The 21,965-nt window shown below is 37.9% G+C and overlaps 1 non-coding gene across 1 annotated transcript; it reads left to right on the forward strand.

Annotated features, from left to right (window-relative positions):
- The first annotated feature begins 19,224 nt into the window (after positions 1-19,224).
- On the forward strand, positions 19,225-19,331 carry LOC118483480. The gene has a single exon (XR_004870769.1). It is a non-coding gene; the product is annotated as a small nucleolar RNA R71 (small nucleolar RNA).
- The last annotated feature ends 2,634 nt before the right edge of the window (positions 19,332-21,965 follow it).

Consider the following 21,965-nt stretch of genomic DNA (forward strand, 5'->3'; position numbering starts at 1 on the left):
TCACCTAGTAAGTCCACATTTGGTGGTACAGATGAACCTCACTTAGACAATGAATCTTGCACAACACATCCTTACGTTATTTGGGATAGAATGCTAAAAAGCATCATAGAAAAAAGGTGATAAAGCCCAACCCGACCTGACTCGAAAATTCTAACGTTGAGTTGACCGAAATTCGAGCACCGAAAAAAGTGGACCCAGTGGAAAAAAAATCATGGATCCACCACTGGGTTCGATGGTTGCGGATGAAAGGACACTTCCATAGTTAAGCGTTTTCAAACGAAAGTGGTATAAGGATGAGTGACCTCTTAAGAAGTTTCCACTCATATAACTAAAAACAAATTTACGAGCTTGTAATGTACAACACACACAAGATTGGTTGGTATGCAAAACCGCATCTTACATGTAAATTTGTAGAGTACATGAATATGTACATTGTTTTTCCCTAAAACACTAGAAACATTATGATAAGTCTTAAATGTATACTATATTTTATTTATTTATTTATTTATTATTTATGATTCGTTTGCCAATGATTCAATCATCGAAATTTGGGAAAGGTGGATGTTTAGTTATCGTGTTAAATATTAAAATTGTTGATTTAAGTGCAGGTATGCATGATAGAATGAATATGATGAGTTCCACATGCTCCCACAAAACTTGATTAGGCTCATTTTGTCCTACCTACGTTCACACTCATCTTTTTTATCACCTTTTTCCTCTTTTCCTTCAATGTTTTCTAGTTCCATGTCAAATAGTTGTATCTTTACCAATTAAACATATATAATTAACACATAAACCCCAAACCAACATGTGCTCATGCATGTTACCTGACCTAACAAACATATATTATTAACAAATATTTACAAGTTCCCTTCATGTTCATCAATGGAAACAAAAAATGAGACGATGATTGGATGATTGCTTCATTATTTGCTTCACACCGCCCCTCCATAGGTTCTTGTCTCGTTGAATGATTGGAAGAGACTAAGGAGGTTCAAACGAGAACTGTTATGTACAGTAGCGGATCCAGTATTTTTTTCACTGGGTTGCTTTTGGTAGATTCTCAATAATTTTTTCCAAATCATGTAAGGCTTACACTATTTTTTTTTGTATATTTTTCCATACCGAGGGGGTTCCTGGGAACCCCCAAAACAAGCCTGGATCCACCCCTGGTTATGTAATTAAAAAAAACCATCATGTTTTAACTCTAATCATAAATCAATTGATGGTTCGGATCTCTTTTATGTTTCTTTCATTCTGTAAATCATGACCGTTCCTTCGTTTTACACGCGCTATAATTCTGTAAATCATTGTGTTTATCATTGGTGTAGGGACTTAACCCGTTAAATGTTATTTGTGGTACACTCAAAGACCTCCAAGTTAGGACACTCCTCAACCAAGAGTCAAACAAACCAAAGCTAGAGACCGTTAAGGCAAGCCGGCTCTATAGGCTTTGCAACCTAGGCACAGGCTTAGGACCATCAAAAAATAAGGATCTTAAAGTTTTTAAAAAGTTTTTTTTTATATAGTATATGTATTAGGCCCAAATGATAAATATGTTTATTTTAAAACTAAACTGGTTTTTCATTGAAGGAACCCCAAATAAATATTGTTTAGAAAAAAAAGGCGAAGTTTCAAAACCCATTTCGCCTTGATTTCCAACTATTATAACACAACAAACATCAACCTAATCATCAATATTTAGCAGCCTAAAGCCCCTAAATACAGCCGTAATCATCGCTCGCACTTCCCATCGCAACCTGCTTTCAATTTCTAGGCTATCGGCTATCACTAGACAAAAGTCGGGATTGGAGGAGACCCATGGCGTCAGGATTAGAGGAGCGTTTATCAGTGAAATTAGGGCCCTCTCTTCATAGTTCGCTTAGGGTCTCCAAAAACGTAGAAACGGCCTACATCCTTGGAGCTCTAAAACAAGTAAAACATAACCAAAACATACTACCTAAAGAAACATATTAAATCAGTCTGGATATTCCACTCTTAATGAATTTCCTCGTGTTCTAATTACCCATCCTCCTCGTTATATAGGCTGGTCAGATTGATTTGTAATTTTGACGATACACAACAAAGAAATCTCTTTGTTTTGATGTCCATCCCATATAAACCTCACTTGGTGTTTGTCATTTAAACTCACCACTTTCAGGTTTGATCAATGGTCAAGTCTATGTTATATATGTGTTGCCAAAGAAATAATAATAAGTTAATATTGCAAACCCTAATCTACCAAAGACAAAACCCCGTCCCCTTGAGGCTGAGCAATTGTTGTGGATGACCCGTTGGACCCTGGTCAGGAATTGGACAGGGTTTTGTCTTTGGTAGATTAGGGTTTGCAATTCCGAAATGGGTGGCGGCGCAGCTTGTTGACCGTCTACCTTCTGTTTTGATGTAACTTGTCAAGTATGAATGGAATTTATTTGAAAAAAAAAACTTTTTATATCGTCCAAACTTAAATATCTTTAGATGATTTATCATTTTTTTGCATATCAATTTGTAAGGGGTATTTCTTGAATCTAGCATCACTAATTCATATCTAAAACGAAAATTGGAATTGGAAAATACCAAGAATTGTACATGAAGAACCTATTCCAAGAAGCACTACCTTATCAGTTTCTAAAGCTCAAGGAAGGTAAGAAGGAGACTAAAGATTATTGTTGGGCTAAGTAAGCCCATATGTTTCTTGAAGAGCTAACAATGCATATGTTTCTTTGACGGGCCTAACCAATGGACTTTGTATCGTTGACCTTGACCCACACCCAACAAAAACCACCACGGCAGCATTTTCATTTGACTAGTTTTTTTTTTTTTTTTTTTTTTTTTTTTTTTTTTTTTTTTTGTTTTTGTTTTTTTTTTTGGCATGGCGTATTATAGTTGATTTTGTTATCTACGCTATATTATAATAATTTTAAAAGATTAAGTAATTACAAGTACTAAAACGTATGATACAAATTTTAAAACATATTGTTCACTTTTAAACTAACTTCTCTCTACGATTTTTAAAGGATCATAACTTTTTTTTATACGTTATAATAAAAAAAGATTAAACCTTAAAAATGAGTATTTTGTTCTCTTTAATTTGAGAATGATATTGTTATAATTTTTTCTATTTAAAAAGATTAACATGTTACGTGATTACCAGTGTCTGTGTTTCCGTCGTATCGCACGAACATCCCACTAGTTAGATTTAATATGAAAAAGTCTTTTCGTATATTGTGTCTTTCGGTTCAGATTTGGTGTTCAGTTTAGAAATTGTTTATTCATTGGTTTTGGCATCGATGTGGTTTGGATTTTAATGTTGATCATGAGCACTAGTTAGCGTGTTGAATCTCTACACACAAGACATAAACTTAGAGTAAATTACTTTTTGAGTTCCTGTGTTTTGATGGTTTTAACCATTTAAGTTTAAAATAAAAAAAAATGTTTAATGTCCTGAATACCTAAATTCTCATTTTATAACCTTTGAGTCCAAATTACTAATTTTGTTAGATTTTCTCAATTAACTTTTTTGAAATTACCAAATTTCCCTAATACCTAAAAAATAAATAAAAAACTAATTTATATTCACATACAAATCTGATTTCTCTCTCTTCCTCATCTGTCTTTCTCTTTCTTCCTAATCTCTCTCTTAAGTAAACCTTTCCACCACTACCACCACCACCATCACCTTCACCATTGCACCACCACCACCACCACTTCACCTCCATCACCACACCACACCACCCCCCGCACCTAGTGATGTGTGTAAAATGCAACATATAAAACACATCAATTAAGGCATAAAACTAACCCTTTTTAAGTACTAATGTTGGAAAAAGAGTGTTTTTGTCTTCCTTTTGTATTTTCAGGATGAAATGAGCTCAAAATCACAAAAGAAGCAAAAAGACTACTAAATCTACCATAAATACAAGAAAAGGAACAAAAGTGAACTGCCCGGACCCTCAACGGCACCTCCCAAGACAAAGAGAAGAGAACAGAGCCTGAACACGCCCCGTGTCCAGTGAACACGGGGGCGTGCCCAGGAAGCAGCAGAAAAGACAAACCAGTAGAAGCTTCCATTGCTCACCACGGGGCCGTGCCCAGCGGACACGGGGGCGTGTTGAAAGTACAGCAGGCGCATTAATTGTAATTCGCAATTACAATTAATGAAGAGAGAGAATGTCAGACGGGCACGGGGCCGTGTTCAGCGAACACGGGGCCGTGTCCAGCGTTCTGTTCAGCCTATAAATAGAGGAGCTTGGCTTCATTCTCTCTCATCCCTTGGCACACCACCTCTCTCACACTTCATCCACCACCCACCACCACCATAACACCATCATCCACCACCATCATCCATTGTCCATCATAGAGTGTGTGAGTCGTCTCGGGATCCAAGATTGATCGTAAGAGTTCTTGACAATCAAGGCCATGTTTGCCTAAGTCTCTTACATCACTTGGTGAAGACAAGTGTTTAGTATAATACTTTTTATTTTTAATCTTTTGCACTTTTTATTTGGTTTTGTATTAATGACTTTAATAACTAGTTACTTATGTTGAAGGTGATCTTTCCTTATCGTTTGTCCGTGGTGTCTTGGCATTATTTTACTGTCTATATAAAATAAAAGATTTTCACCATTCATATCTCCACGGTCTATATGGAGGTATGTTGGCTACCTGGTCGGGGGTTAAGGGAACGGTTTGGTAAAGGTCTTGCCCTTGTTCAGCGTTTAGAGGTCCTGCTTGGGACCTGGGTCAAATTTAGTAGGATCTCCTTCAATGCCCATAGGTATTGGATGGCGGGGATCCAAACTCTTTGACCCCCTCATAAGCTAACTACTATTAATACTATAACCCGGCTATTTAGGACTGTATCCTTGCTGACTCAGACTACTTAGCCGAGGGTAACGTCACCGCCAAAAGCGGGGCCTACCATAATTTGCATTAATAACTTAATTCATTATCTTTCAATAATCCAACCCTTTAGGATTGTATCCTTGCTGACTCAAACTACTGGGTTGAGGGTAACGTCACCTCCGAAAAAGGGGCCTACTACAATAACTAAGATAATCTCTTAAACAAGTGCAAAAGTGCGAAAATAATCAAAGGTTATACTAATACACGTGTCGGATCCAAGTGATTCATCTTGTCTATCTGTTTTTATTTTATTTTATTTTTCAGCATTTAGTTAGTTTTTATTTTTCTTAGTTTAAAACATTTTTCTAACTTTTTGATTTGATTAGACGTTGAGGATAAACCGGTATTAAAAGCTCTTGTGTCCTTGGACGACCTCGGTATCTTACCAACACTATATTACGTCCACGATGGGTGCACTTGCCCATATGTGTGTTTAGTGTTAGTAAATATCGTGTTTTATAAATTTAAAACTTGGCTAAAAGTGTAAAAAGGGTTTAAAAATATATCTAAAAATTATATACACACCGACACACATCAAGTTTTTGGCGCCGTTGCCGGGGACACAAGGATTTTAAGAAAGCTTAAAATCGACGGCCTAATCAGTTTTTCAAAACCTTTTCAAAACGCGCGCATTTTTTCTGCATTTTAGTTTAGTTTTGCATTTACAGTAGCTTGAACACGGGGCCGTGCTCGCTGAACACGCCCCCGTGCTGCATATTTTAGAGTAGATACCCAGATACAGAGTCTGAACACGGGGCCGTGCTCACTGAACACGCCCCCGTGCTCAACGTGACCAGTAAATTTAATTAGAACGCCCAGATACAGTCCCTGAACACGGGGCCGTGTTCACTCAACACGGGGCCGTGTCCAGCTTCTGTTTCCGTCTTATTTTTGTTTTCTGGTCCCGAGACTCAGTTGTGGTCTGTTGAGTGATTCTTATGGATCAATACTCAAGAGGTTACAACTACACCTATGATGAGGATGATTATAGAGGTAATTATTGCACTAATTGTCGTAATGCACGCTCGGTTCAATATAGTACTTCATATCAACCATCCAATTCATACAACCATTATGAGGAGCCCAGGTACGAGCCATCAACTTCATACACATCCTATGAAGACCAAAGGTATGAACCTCCTCCCTCATACTCATATTTTGATGAACCAAGGTATGAGCCTTCATACTCATACTTTGAAGATTCAACATATGAGCCACCACCTTCATACACTTATTATGAGGAACCATGGCGTGAACAACCCACCTCATATGAGTACTATGAAGAACAAAGTTTCGACCCTTATCCATCATACACTTACAATGAAGAACAATGGTGCGAACCATCTACTTCATATGAGTACTATGAGGAACCAAGGATCGAACAACCGGATTCAAGCTTTGAGGATCCAAATTCCTTCAATCTCACCGAAGTAACTAATAGGATATTAGAACACATTAAAACTATCGAACGTTGCATGAAAGAATCTTGCGCAAGGGAAAAGGAATCCCGCGCAAGAGAAGAATTAAAAAATGATAATAACGTAGAGATAGTTGAAAGTGTAAAAATGGAAGAACAAGAAAGTGAAAAACAGACACATGAGTTAAACAACGAAAATGGTGAGTCCGATAATGTTAAAATTCAAGAAGAGTCTAATTTTGAGGAAATTATTCTCTTGTCACCTACTTTCGAAAATCATTGTTTAATAACCCCTCATGCCAAGTTTTTAAAAGAGTTAAACACTAGTGCTAAAATCAAAGACTTAGTAAGTGTTAAGTTAACTAATGATCAAACCTCGCTAATAAAAGAAGATCCCTTTGAAATTAACATCACACCGGTTCCATGTTTCTTTCAAAATTCCTTTATTAGTAATATCACCATCGATAAAGATCTTTGTGTTAACATAATGCCTAACTACATTTTTGAAAAATTAAGTGTTAGTGATTTCACTCCGCTTCAAATTCCCATTTTTCTATCCGATCGAAAAGTAATGAAATCAATCGGTGTAGTTGAAGATGTTTTGGTTCAAACAAATCAAATGGTAATCCCAACCGACTTTGTCATCCTCGATGACGCTCCTCTAGTCTTGGGAAAACCTTTTGTAAAAACTCATAAAGCTTTGAAGAACCGGAAATTCAACAATCTACCTCTTCAATTAGGGGCATTCAAAAGGAGCATAGATCTTGAGCGCTCAATGAAATATCCTTTTGGCAATAATGACCCCCTAATTGAAGATGAGCCAGAACCACCCGATAAGGAGGGTCTAGCCAAGGACCCTTATAAACGTGGCGCACCACGGAGGCATTCCGCGGAACTATCCTTAGTTTTAGATTAGTTTAACTTTTATGCTTTCTAGTTTAGTTTTAATTTGCAGGAATAAAACACACTCGGGATGGTGAAGGATGCTAAGGGAAGCTTGAACCAACACCCCATGCGCAAAAACAGAGCCTCTCGACAATTTTTCTTCATTACTGCAAGTTCAGCACGGGGCCGTGCTCACCCAACACGCCCCAGTGCCCAAAAATCTGCAGAAATGCCCAGTTCAGGTACCTGGACACGGGGCCGTGCTCACTGAACACGCCCCCGTGCCCAGCCTTCTGTTTACTTTTGGTACTGGCAGTCTGGACATGGGGCCGTGTTCAGCCAACACCACCCCGTGTTCAGCTACCCAGTACCATAAAATCTTGTTTTTAACCCACTTTTACACATTTTAATCAACCGAAAAACTTATTTTTGGGACACATTGAGGACAATGTGTAATTTAAGTGTGGGGGGATGCTAAAACCTTGAATTTTGCAAGTCCTAATAACAAGCCTTACACAAAACTCTATTGGAACCGCTAATCACCCCAAATTTTTTCAAAAACTTTTCATTTTTTTTTACTTGTCTTGGTTTAATTTGGGAATAACAAGTTCTAAAAAGGTTATATTTTTATAAATTTACAACCGATAGCGTCGTGATAAAAAGAACCAAATAAGAAGATTATGAAACGGCATGACAATCTTAGTTAAAATTTGATTATATATACTTGATCACATAAAAACCCATTCCCACAAAAGTGAGTTTTGAGCCTTTATTGAGCATACAAATATACATCTTTAAACTAAATGTTCATTTTTCGTTTCTTGTGTGAATAGCCGCTTGGTTCTTACGACTCTAGAACTTGCCACGACGATACATTCCCGGTCCTTACCAACTTAAACCCGAGTAAGTAAATGATGGAGGCATTAGGACTAACTATTTTTCTTTCAAAACCATTATTTTTCATTTTTTTTTACCTACCCAAAATCCCCCTAGAAAACCCCTTTGAGCCTAAACCTTTCATTTCATTACCCCCAAAACAATTTTCTACCCACCAAAAACCTTTTTCATTTTTTTCACCTTTATTTTAGTAACATACTCGGTTTTTCATAAACATACCCTTTACGTGACGACGAAAAAAAAAAAAAAAAAAATATATGATGAAGTCAAAAACAAACATAAAGCTACAAAAAGCTTGTTTGAGAAATACTTCAAAAATAAATGTCACCAAAAATAAGGTATTTTACGAAAACCGACACTTGTTACGATTTTCGCCCTTTTTACTAACCACTAACCAACCACCCACCTTTAAACCCAAGCCTTCACCCCAAAAGACCTCTTGATATTTACAAAGGTAAAAGTTAAAAAGGAGGAGGATTGATCGCTTGGCAAGCATATGGAGAATGTAAATCCGTGCCGCTCTCGAGCGATTCACTTAAATATACACCTTCGGCCGAGTGATTGAGTGATCTCCCGTGAGGTATGTGAACTTGTATATAAATGGAATTTTAATAAGGCATGCTATGCCAAATTAAGTAGTTTATCTTATGTAAAGTTCAAAATAAACCATGACGAATAAGATTGTAAATAAAATAAAAATAGAACCTATACAAACCTTGGATTCCCGACACTCTAGGACAAGTTGAAAAACTTCTCTTCTACCTATTCCATTTGGGAGTGTAAGCCACATTAAAAGAGTTTTGCTTGAGGACAAGCAAAAGTTCAAGTGTGGGGGTATTTGATGTGTGTAAAATGCAACATATAAAACACATCAATTAAGGCATAAAACTAACCCTTTTTAAGTACTAATGTTGGAAAAAGAGTGTTTTTGTCTTCCTTTTGTATTTTCAGGATGAAATGAGCTCAAAATCACAAAAGAAGCAAAAAGACTACTAAATCTACCATAAATACAAGAAAAGGAACAAAAGTGAACTGCCCGGACCCTCAACGGCACCTCCCAAGACAAAGAGAAGAGAACAGAGCCTGAACACGCCCCGTGTCCAGTGAACACGGGGGCGTGCCCAGGAAGCAGCAGAAAAGACAAACCAGTAGAAGCTTCCATTGCTCACCACGGGGCCGTGCCCAGCGGACACGGGGGCGTGTTGAAAGTACAGCAGGCGCATTAATTGTAATTCGCAATTACAATTAATGAAGAGAGAGAATGTCAGACGGGCACGGGGCCGTGTTCAGCGAACACGGAGCCGTGTCCAGCGTTCTGTTCAGCCTATAAATAGAGGAGCTTGGCTTCATTCTCTCTCATCCCTTGGCACACCACCTCTCTCACACTTCATCCACCACCCACCACCACCATAACACCATCATCCACCACCATCATCCATTGTCCATCATAGAGTGTGTGAGTCGTCTCGGGATCCAAGATTGATCGTAAGAGTTCTTGACAATCAAGGCCATGTTTGCCTAAGTCTCTTACATCACTTGGTGAAGACAAGTGTTTAGTATAATACTTTTTATTTTTAATCTTTTGCACTTTTTATTTGGTTTTGTATTAATGACTTTAATAACTAGTTACTTATGTTGAAGGTGATCTTTCCTTATCGTTTGTCCGTGGTGTCTTGGCATTATTTTACTGTCTATATAAAATAAAAGATTTTCACCATTCATATCTCCACGGTCTATATGGAGGTATGTTGGCTACCTGGTCGGGGGTTAAGGGAACGGTTTGGTAAAGGTCTTGCCCTTGTTCAGCGTTTAGAGGTCCTGCTTGGGACCTGGGTCAAATTTAGTAGGATCTCCTTCAATGCCCATAGGTATTGGATGGCGGGGATCCAAACTCTTTGACCCCCTCATAAGCTAACTACTATTAATACTATAACCCGGCTATTTAGGACTGTATCCTTGCTGACTCAGACTACTTAGCCGAGGGTAACGTCACCGCCAAAAGCGGGGCCTACCATAATTTGCATTAATAACTTAATTCATTATCTTTCAATAATCCAACCCTTTAGGATTGTATCCTTGCTGACTCAAACTACTGGGTTGAGGGTAACGTCACCTCCGAAAAAGGGGCCTACTACAATAACTAAGATAATCTCTTAAACAAGTGCAAAAGTGCGAAAATAATCAAAGGTTATACTAATACACGTGTCGGATCCAAGTGATTCATCTTGTCTATCTGTTTTTATTTTATTTTATTTTTCAGCATTTAGTTAGTTTTTATTTTTCTTAGTTTAAAACATTTTTCTAACTTTTTGATTTGATTAGACGTTGAGGATAAACCGGTATTAAAAGCTCTTGTGTCCTTGGACGACCTCGGTATCTTACCAACACTATATTACGTCCACGATGGGTGCACTTGCCCATATGTGTGTTTAGTGTTAGTAAATATCGTGTTTTATAAATTTAAAACTTGGCTAAAAGTGTAAAAAGGGTTTAAAAATATATCTAAAAATTATATACACACCGACACACATCACCTAGCACCACCACTCACCTGCCACGACCGCACCTAGCACCACCCACCACACAACCACCTCCACACACACCACCACCCACCGACCCACCGCCATCTTCAACCCCAACACAATAAACATGAACTTGTTTCTTCCATTGAAACTTTCGTAAACTTAGTATTGGAGCTATAAGAAAGGACTAAAAACCCCCGGACAAGTAGTACCTAAAACCCCTAAATAACTTCAATTAATGTGTTTTTGTAACAAAAAAAAAAAAAAATTGAACATGATGATGAATCAATGCAAATATGTCAAATTAGAGAGAGAATCTGTGAGTTTCTTTGTTGTTTTGAACCTCAAAACTGGAAGTTTGGGTTTTGATGCCGAAAATCAATCAAAGGCGACATGTTTCTTACAGGAACACAGATCTCGAGATTTCGATGGACTTTGAAGGTGTTCGAAAGAAATCGAACAAGATTTGCAATCTTCTTATCCTCAGAGTTCCACCGCCTCTAAATTTGACTTCTAATTTTGTTGGGTTTAGGTTGGTATTTCTAAATTCGATTTCTGATTTTGTTGGGTGTAGAGAATGCAAATGAAGAAGATGGGTTTAGGTTGGTATTTTTCATTTGTTTTTATCTTTTTAATAAATAGGGTATTTTTGTCTTTTTACAGAAAACGTAACTAGTTTACTGGACGGTGTTAATAATCTGGACTCCGATAGTTACAAATTTAAAAATCAGGTATTCAGAGCGTGAAACTTTCTGATTTTGTACTCAATGGGTAAAACCACTACGACATAAGTACTCAAAAAGTAATTTACTCCACAAATTTATAATAAAAATGTTAATATCATATGATCCTATGTCACAAATTGAGTAAATTAGACCAGGTGTTTGAATATGATATAAACATGAAGAACAAAACTAACATGATATGTAGTATTATATTAATAGATTAATAAATACTAATAATGTAAATCACACATCATTTATCATTTTTGTGTTTGCATTCAGAGTTTGTTTATGCAACCTCTTTTAAAGCAAAGAGGCAAGGTAATTACCTACGCATCACGATAGCTCAAAGTACATGAGAACAATTACACAAGCCACGATCTGGAGTTAGGTGCGGTTGTGTTTGACCTTAAATTGTGGAGGCATTATCTTTGTCACACCCCTTTCTAAGGCGTAAGCACGAGGCGTAATCTGAAAGGTTCTCATTGCATACGATAAATAAACATACTACATGAATGTAAAACAACTCCATATTGCCATTGATAGTTTAATACCCATAACAAAAGTTAAGTTTAAAGTTTACAACACAACATAAGATAATTGTTTGAAAAGTCTACAACATCATTTCAAAAACAAATATCAAGGTTTTGTTCATTATATCTCCGCAAAGAGGCTGGATATAACAAACAAATGCTATAAAAGTGGCAACGGAGCATCGACACATAATAACTTGAAACATAAACGGCCATCTTGAGCAAGGAGACCGCGAATACATCCACTTAGTTCCCTGAAATACATGTAAGTTTTGGAAAATCGTCAACATAAGTTGGTGTGAATTCATGCAGTTTTTGTATAGAATGTTTGAATATAGTTGTATGAAAACATGGTATATAATTTGTAAAACGGATTTGTATACTACAATATGTAAATGTAAGGAATACGAGATCGCTAATGTTTAGCTATGACATTAACATGTGTCATGACATAGGAAGCATCCGAACCTAGGCATTTTTGTCGAGATCGACTGAGACACAAAAGCACTCGTTGGTGGAAGTAGGCCAAGAGTGAGGTTGCCTGAAACCCATTAGATCTAACCTTTTTGTTCCCCGGTCTAAATGTATACGTTGATTAATGGTGCTTATGTTACCCTATTCGTCACATGATCTATGTGTCATTCCTTAGTTTTGTGTTCTACATACCATTGTACATGTATTTTCCCCAAGTTTAGATTACAAGTAAAAGTTTAAAACTGGGGACATGAACTCACTGTTTTGCGTATCCTGCACTTCACCGGGCTTGTCTTGTAGGCGTCGTAACCTATATGTGTTCTATGTACGTTAATCACTAGACTTGTAACTCACTATGTACAAGTCACCATCTTAAGTTATGTATTTATTTTGCGTATGTTCATCATTTGTGAGGGTCGTGCCCTTGTTTGTCGGGTCTCGCCCGTTCGTCGCGTTATTGTAATTTGAATTTGTATTGTTCACTTGTAAATATATATTTTACTTCAAAAAATATATATTTATTTGTTTATGCAGGTTTTGACGAACGATAAGTGTTAAAAATAATCTATATTTTTAACTTATCCAAAATATGTTACTTATATTATTTTTCAGAAATAATTATAAGTAATTTGTTAAATAATATTTTCAATATTATTTTTGTGTAAGCATACTTAGGGAAGTATACTTGTATTTTCATGTAAATACTTGTGTATTTTACATTGTTTGTCAAAAATCAATATTTTGATTTTTAATACTTTCCGGATTTATATTTCTTAAAAATAATATACTTTTAAGCTTTGTTTGAGATATATATATTTATTTATTTTTGTCATTTACCCGATTTTTGTAGAATTTTCATTACTTGGTAGTAATTATATATATTTGTCCAAAAATATATTTATTTCCAAAAATGTGTAAATATTTGTCCAAGTCCATATATTGTGAGAAATATGTTTATGTTAATATATATTTTGTTTATTGTCGAAATACCCCTTTTTGGGGTAATTCTTATATATATATATATATATATATATATATATATATAAATACTTCCTTGTATATTTTTGTGTGTATTTTGGTATTTATACTCCTTGGGAGTATTTAGTGTATTTTCAAGTTTCTAATACACTACTACATATAATACACATAATATACACTTAGCGCAAAATTGATGATCACTAAATATATATATATATATATATATTTTCCCTAAAAATATACATACTTAACATTGATTTTAACTTTAAGAAAACCTTATTTCTTGACTTGTAATTTTGTATAAAAATTAGGAAACCATAGTAAATATTTAGGTGAATTTTTGGGGAATAAGTTTCACCAAAACTTATATTTTTCTAAGTGTCAAAATTTTATAAATTTGACATAGTTTCCCCTAAAAATGGAGGTTTCCCATGTTTTCAAAACATGTGAATATTTTCTTTTCAACATCAAAATCAATTTCAAATCAACATCACAAGTTACATACACTAATTTCATCATGTAAAACCCTAGGATGAACTTGATATTTTTGTAAAAATATGTAGTCTTCTAAATCTATACTTAACATACTTGAATCTTTCAAAAATAAGCTTCTTGATGCACTTTTCACAAACTTTTTATGAAGTTTAGTTTCACAAGTTGTTCATCCATAAACTTTATCACTTCAAGATCATAAGAATCATACTTTAAAACCATTTTTCATGTTCACATAAAGACTTTTCAAGTTCATTGATGCGTGTGTAGTGCGATATATTTTAGATGTATATTTTAAGCCCTTTTTACACTTTTAGCCAAGTTTTAAATTTATAAAAACACGATATTTACTAACACTAAACACACATATGGGCAAGTGCACCCATCGTGGACGTAGTATAGTGTTGGTAAGATACCGAGGTCGTCCAAGGACACAAGAGCTTTTAGTACCGGTTTATCCTCAACGTCTAATCAAATCAAAAAGTTAGAAAAATGTTTTTTTTAAATTAAGAAAGTAAAAACTAACTAAATGCTGAAAAAATAAAATAAAATAAAAACAGATAGGCAAGATGAATCACTTGGATCCGACACGTGTATTAGTATAACCTTTGATTATTTTTGCACTTTTGCACTTGTTTAAGAGATTATCTTAGTTATTGTAGTAGGCCCCTCTTTTGAAGGCTACGTTACCCTCAACCCAGTAGTTTGAGTCAGCAAGGATACAATCCTAAAGGGTCGGATTATTGAAAGATAATGAATTAAGTTATTAATGCAAATTGTGGTAGGCCCCGCTTTCGGCGGTGACGTTACCCTCGGCTAAGTAGTCTGAGTCAGCAGGGATACAGTCCTAAATAGCCGGGTTATAGTATTAATAGTAGTTAACTTATGAGGGGGTCAAAGAGTTTGGATCCCCGCCATCCAATACCTATGGGCATTGAAGGAAATCCTACTAAATTTGACCCAGGTCCCAAGCAGGACCTCTAAACGCTGAACAAGGGCAAGACCCTTACCAAACCGTTCCCTTAACCCCCGACCAGGTAGCCAACATACCTCCATATAGACCGTGGAGATATGAATGGTGAAAATCTTTTATTTTATATAGACAGTAAAATAATGCCAAGACACCACGGACAAACGATAAGGAAAGATCACCTTCAACATAAGTAACTAGTTATTAAAGTCATTAATACAAAACCAAATAAAAAGTGCAAAAGATTAAAAATAAAAAGTATTATACTAAACACTTGTCTTCACCAAGTGATGTAAGAGACTTAGGCAAACATGGCCTTGCTTGTCAAGAACTCTTATGATCAATCTTGAATCCCGAGACGAGTCACACACTCTACGATGGACAATGGATGATGGTGGTGGATGATGGTATTATGGTGGTGGTGGGTGGTGGATGAAGTGTGAGAGAGGTGGTGTGCCAAGGGATGAGATGGAATGAAACCAAGCACTCCTATTTATAGGCTGAACAGAAGGCTGGGCACGGCCCCGTGTCCGCTGGACACGCCCCCGTGCCCGTCTGACACTCTCTCTCCTCATTAATTGTAATTCGCAATTACAATTAATGCGCCTGCTGTACTTTCACCACGCCCCCGTGCCCGCTGGACACGGCCCCGTGGTGGGCAATGGAAGCTTCTATAGGTTTGTCTTTTATGCTACTTCTTGGGCACGGCCCCGTGTCCGCTGGACACGGGGCGTGTTCAGTCTTCTGCTTTCTCTTCTTTGCCTTGGAGGATGCCGTTGAGGGTCCGGGCAGTCTACTTTTATTCCTTTTCTTGTATTTATGCTAGAATTAGTTGTCTTTTTGCTTCTTTTGTGAATTTGATCTCATTTCATCCTGAAAATACAAAAGAAAGACAAAAACACTCCTTTTCCAACATTAGTACTTAAAAAGGGTTAGTTTTATGCCTTAAATGATGTGATTTATATGTTGCATTTTACACAGATCAAATACCCCCACACTTGAACTTTTGCTTGTCCTCAATCAAAACTCTTTAAATGTGGCTTACACTCCCAAATGGAATGGGTAGAAGAGAAAGTTTTTGGCTTGTCCTAGAGTGTCGGGAATCCAAGATCTTTGTAAGTTTTATTTTTATTTATTTACAATCCTATTCGTTATGATTTATTTAGAACGTTTCATAAGATAAATTACTTATTCGGGCATAGCATGCCTTATTAAAATTCCATTTATATACAAGTTCACATACCTCACGGGAGATCACTCAACACTCGGCCGAAGGTGTAATTTTTAGTGAATCACTCGAGAGCGGCATGGAACTTACGCCTTCCATAGGCTTGCCAAGCAATCAATCCTCCTCCTTTTTAACTTTTTACCTTTGTAAATATCAAGAGGACTTTTTGGGTGAAGGGTTAGGCTTGGGTTAAAGGTGGGTGGTTGGGTTAGTGGTTAGTAAAAGGGCGAAAATCGTAAAAAGTGTCGGTTTTCGTGACATACCTTGTTTTTAGTGACTTTTTATTTTGAAGTATTTCTACAAACAAGCTTTTATATGGCTTTTGTTTGTTTTTGACTTCATCAAAAATTATTTTTTTTTATTTTTTTTAGTCACATAAAATGGCGAGCTTACGAAAAACCGAGCTTGTTACTAAAATAAAGGGTGAAAAATTAAAAAAAAAAAAGGGTTTTTGGTGGGTAAAAAGGGTTTTGGGGGTAATGAAATGAAAGGTTTAGGCTCAAAGGGGCTAACTAGGGGGATTTTGGGTAGGTGGTAAAAAAAATAAAAAATAATGGTGTAGAAAGAAAAATATGGTTAGTCCTAATGCCTCCATCACTTACTTACTTGGGTTTAAGTTGGTAAGGACCGGGAATTTATCGTCTTGGCAAGTTCTAGAGTTGTAAGAACCAAGCGGCTATTCACACAAGAAACGAAAAATGAGCATTTAGTCTAAAGATGTATATTTGTATGCTCAATAAAGGCTCAAAACTCACTTTTGTGGGAATGGGTTTTTAATGTGATCAAGTATATATAATCGAATTTTTAACTAGACTTGTTATGCCGTTTCGTAATTTTCTTATATTGGTTCTTTATTATCACGACGCTATCGGTTGTAAATTTGTAAAAATATAACCTTTTTAGAACTTGTTATTTACAAATCAAACCAAGACAAGCAAATAGTAAAAAAAAAACGAAAAGTTTTTGAAAAAATTTGGGGTGTTTAGCGGTTCCAATAGAGTTTTGTGTAAGGCTTGTAATTAGGATTTGCAAAATTCAAGGTTTTAGCATCCCCCCCCCACACTTAAATTACACATTGTCCTCAATGTGTCCAAAAAATAATATTTTCGGTTGATTAGAATGTGTAAAAGTGGGTTAAAAAGCAAAGATTTATGTTACTGGCATCCTGGACATGGCCCCGTGGTGACCGGGCACGACCCCATGGTCAAGTGCCAGTAACAGAAATTAAAGAGTTAAGACAGAAGCCTGGACACGGGGGCGTGTCCGCTGAACACGGCCCGTGTCCAGTTACCTGAACTGGGTGTTTTTCTGCAGGTGGCTCAGCACGGGGCCGTGTTGGTTGGGCACGGCCCGTGTTGAGCCTTCTGTGATGGAGATTTGTGTCGGGTTGCTCTGTTCTTCGTGCATGGGTCCATTTTTCTCGTTCCCTTTTTCATCCATTACCACCATGAGTGTGTTTTATTCTGCAAATTAAAACTAAAAGATTAAACTAACTAAGGATAGTTCCGCGGAATGCCTCCGTGGTGCGCCACGTTTATAAGGGTCCTTGGCTAGACCCAATGCGAGGTTATATGTTTTCTGAGTGGGATGTCTGGCGTCCCATGTTACACCGTCGGAGAGCAGCATCCAAGCTCGAATCAATAACCTTCATGTAATTGACCGGGTCGTCGTCCTCTATTCTCTTCCCAACCCCGAATTTCACTTCATCATCCCCGTACCTCAAGGTGAGTGTCCCGTCATTCATATCTACCACTGCTTGGGCGGTGGCAAGGAAGGGTCTCCCTAGTATAAGGGGGACCTCGGTGTCTTCCTCCATATCGAGTATGACAAAGTCAGCTGGATAAACGAATCTGCTTACCTTTACCAAGACATTCTCGATGACACCTTGTGGGAATTTGACGGATCGATCAGCGAGTTGTATGCTCATTTTTGTAGGGCTTGTGGTTCCTAAGCCGAGTCTTTTAAACATTGATGAGGGCATGAGGTTAATGCTAGCCCCAAGGTCGGCTAAGGCATTACGAACGGGTGATTCCCCTATTGAGCAAGGAATCGTGAAGCTTCCGGGATCGATTTTCTTTTGGGGAAGTTTATTGAGTACGAGGGCAGAGCATTCTTCACCTAAATTGACTAATTGCAAGTTCTCAATTTTCTTTTTATGTGTAAGGAAGTCCCTCATGAATTTAGAGTACTTGGGCATTTGGGTTAGGACTTCGATAAAAGGAATATTGACATGCAATTGTTTTAGCAGACTTTCGAACTTTGCGAATTGCTCATTGGTCTTTTGACGAATTAACCTACCGGGGTATGGAACTCGAGGAGCCTTGGTAGGCTCTGGTGACGGAGGGGAGTTCTTTTCCTGCAGAGGTGTGGGTACTGTTTCCTCCGTTGGTGGCAGCGCTTCTGCAGGCCCTACGGTGCGGTTCCGTAGTGTGATGAGATGAACTTGCGCTTTTGGGTTCGTTTCGGTATTGCTAGGTAATGCGCCTTGCGGTCTCTCGGAAAAATTTTGAGCTATTTGATTTAATTGTTTTTCTATGTTTTGAATACTAGCTTGTTGATTTCTAAAATTTGATTCTAATTGTAGAAATCTTTCCGAGTTTTTCTTATCAGTGTCGGAGACAAGGCGAGATACAGTATCTTCGAGCCTTTCTCGTCCACTTTGTTGTTGAGTGAAATTTTGTGACTCATTTCTTGGTTGCTGAAAGTTTGTTCGTTGGGTTTGTTGGTTACTACTATTGCCGGGTTCCCTCCAACCAAGGTTTGGGTGGTTTCACCATCCTTGGTTGTAAGTTCCCGCTGGGGGACCCGACGGCCTAGGTCTATTATCAATGTAGTTTACCATTTCTTGTTGATCGTCTGTTTCTTTCATGCAACTCCAATTTTCATGTGACCCACCACACCCTTCACAAGCCATAACCGAGACTGTTTTTGTCATTTCCAATTTTTTTTATTTTTGAAGAAAGGGCCTCGATTTGGGCTTGTAAAGAAGTGCTTTCATCGACCTTATGGGCACCCGGGGCGATAGACTTATTTCCCCGGGGGGTGTGCCATTGAAAATTGGTTTGAGCAATTTCCTCAATTTGATTATATATTTCGTGTGGGCGTCGATTACCCAAAAGTCCCCCGGAGCTAGAATCAAGTGTCTGCCTAGTGTGTGGCAACAATCCATTATAGAAAGTGGATATTTGTTGCCATATTGCGAGGCCGTGATGGGGACACTTGCGTAATAGCTCCTTGAACCTTTCCCAAGTTTCATATAAGGATTCCCCGTCCTCTTGTGAATATGTATTAATTTCAGTCATTAACTTAGCAGTTTTAGCAGGAGGGAAATACTTATATAGAAATTTTTGGGCTAGTTCATCCCAGGTGTTTACCGATCCAGCTGGGAGGGCGTTGAGCCAAGCTTTCGCTCGGTCTTTTAGTGAGAAGGGAAACATACGGAGGCGGATGGCGTCGTTTGATGCTCCATTGATCCGAAAGGTATCACATATTTCCAAGAAATTAGTTATATGTAGATGGGGATCCTCGTCCGCAAGCCCATGGAAGGTTGGGGAGTTTTGGAGCATTTGTATCAAGTGCGGCCGGAGTTCGAAGTTATTAGCTTCGACATTCGGAGCATTGATAGCGGCGCCTAGATTACCTACGGTGGGTCGTAGATAATGCATAAGGGTACGTTGGTCCGCCATTGGAGGTGGATCACCCGAAACCTTCTCTTGGTTTTTGGCTTTTAACCTTTTTCTGAGAAAGCGTTCGGGTTCTTCTAGTGGTTCTTTTATGTCTTTATTGGAACTGGAGCTCATACACTACGTAAGGTTGGCGTCGGGTTCCAAGTCCTGCAATAAAAACAGAAAAGAATGTTGGTCAGAAGGTTCACCACGGCCCCGTGTTGAGCGAACACGGCCCGTGGTCGGAGTTTCAGTGATTGTTTCCCAAATCCCCAGTTACTGGAAGTTGGACACGTCCCCGTGTTGCACCGGCACGGCCCCGTGGTCAGCCTTCTGTAACTTGGAAAACAAAAACTGCCAGTAACAATGCTGGGCACGGCCCGTGTCCGACCAGGCACGGCCCCGTGCTGAGCTCTGCAGAAGCTGAAAAACTAAGAAAAATCCTAAAAATTAAAAAGAAAAATAAAAATTTGATTAGGCCGTTGATTCCTAACTTTCTTAAAATCCTTGTGTCCCCGGTAACGGCGCCAAAAACTTGATGCGTGTGTAGTGCGATATATTTTAGATGTATATTTTAAGCCCTTTTTACACTTTTAGCCAAGTTTTAAATTTATAAAAACACGATATTTACTAACACTAAACACACATATGGGCCAGTGCACCCATCGTGGACGTAGTATAGTGTTGGTAAGATACCGAGGTCGTCCAAGGACACAAGAGTTTTTAATACCGGTTTATCCTCAACGTCTAATCAAATAAAAAAGTTAGAAAAATGTTTTTTTATTAAGAAAGTAAAAACTAACTAAATGCTGAAAAAATAAAATAAAATAAAAACAGATAGGCAAGATGAATCACTTGGATCCGACACGTGTATTAGTATAACCTTTGATTATTTTCGCACTTTTGCACTTGTTTAAGAGATTATCATAGTTATTGTAGTAGGCCCCTCTTTTGAAGGCGACGTTACCCTCAACCCAGTAGTTTGAGTCAGCAAGGATACAATCCTAAATGGTCGGATTATTGAAAGATAATGAATTAAGTTATTAATGCAAATTGTGGTAGGCCTCGCTTTCGGCGGTGACGTTACCCTCGGCTAAGTAGTCTGAGTCAGCAGGGATACAGTCCTAAATAGCTGGGTTATAGTATTAATAGTAGTTAACTTATGAGGGGGTCAAAGAGTTTGGATCCCCGCCATCCAATACCTATGGGCATTGAAGGAGATCCTACTAAATTTGACCCAGGTCCTAAGCAGGACCTCTAAACGCTGAACAAGGGCAAGACCCTTACCAAACCGTTCCCTTAACCCCCGACCAAGTAGCCAACATACCTCCATATAGACCGTGGAGATATGAATGGTGAAAATCTTTTATTTTATATAGACAGTAAAATAATGCCAAGACACCACGGACAAACGATAAGGAAAGATCACCTTCAACATAAGTAACTAGTTATTAAAGTCATTAATACAAAACCAAATAAAAAGTGCAAAAGATTAAAAATAAAAAGTATTATACTAAACACTTGTCTTCACCAAGTGATGTAAGAGACTTAGGCAAACATGGCCTTGCTTGTCAAGAACTCTTACGATCAATCTTGGATCCCGAGACGACTCACACACTCTACGATGGACAATGGATGATGGTGGTGGATGATGGTATTATGGTGGTGGTGGGTGGTGGATGAAGTGTGAGAGAGGTGGTGTGCCAAGGGATGAGATGGAATGAAACCAAGCACTCCTATTTATAGGCTGAACAGAAGGCTGGGCACGGCCCCGTGTCCGCTGGACACGCCCACGTGCCCGTCTGACACTCTCTCTCCTCATTAATTGTAATTCGCAATTACAATTAATGCGCCTGCTGTACTTTCACCACGCCCCCGTGCCCGCTGGATACGGCCCCGTGGTGGGCAATGGAAGCTTTTATAGGTTTGTCTTTTATGCTGCTTCTTGGGCACGGCCCCGTGTCCGCTGGACACGGGGCGTGTTCAGTCTTCTGCTTTCTCTTCTTTGCCTTGAAGGATGCCGTTGAGGGTCTGGGCAGTCTACTTTTATTCCTTTTCTTGTATTTATGCTAGAATTAGTTGTCTTTTTGCTTCTTTTGTGAATTTGAGCTCATTTCATCCTGAAAATACAAAAGAAAGACAAAAACACTCTTTTTCCAACATTAGTACTTAAAAAGGGTTAGTTTTATGCCTTAAATGATGTGATTTATATGTTGCATTTTACACACATCATTCATCTTCAAGTTTAACCTTGGATCTTTCAAGATTCATGCTTAA

This window comes from Helianthus annuus, chromosome 10, assembly GCF_002127325.2.
Source record: "Helianthus annuus cultivar XRQ/B chromosome 10, HanXRQr2.0-SUNRISE, whole genome shotgun sequence".
Lineage (NCBI taxonomy): Eukaryota > Viridiplantae > Streptophyta > Magnoliopsida > Asterales > Asteraceae > Helianthus > Helianthus annuus.